The sequence below is a fragment of the Suricata suricatta genome, chromosome X (assembly GCF_006229205.1).
Source record: "Suricata suricatta isolate VVHF042 chromosome X, meerkat_22Aug2017_6uvM2_HiC, whole genome shotgun sequence".
Taxonomy (NCBI): Eukaryota; Metazoa; Chordata; class Mammalia; order Carnivora; family Herpestidae; genus Suricata; species Suricata suricatta.
Window position 1 is genome coordinate 13437218 of NC_043717.1, and position 218 is coordinate 13437435.

Consider the following 218-nt stretch of genomic DNA (forward strand, 5'->3'; position numbering starts at 1 on the left):
TGAAAATGAACTGAGAGTTGAAGGGGAAGGGGGAGGGGGGAAAAGAGGTGGTGGTGATGGTGGAGGGCACTTATGGGGAAGAGCACTGGGTGTTGTATGGAAAACAACTTGACAATAAAATATTGAAAAAAAAAGTAAAAAATAAAATAAAATAAAATGAAAACAAAAACAAAATAAATAAATAAAATGCATGAACTCAAAAACGCAATGTTGAGTGA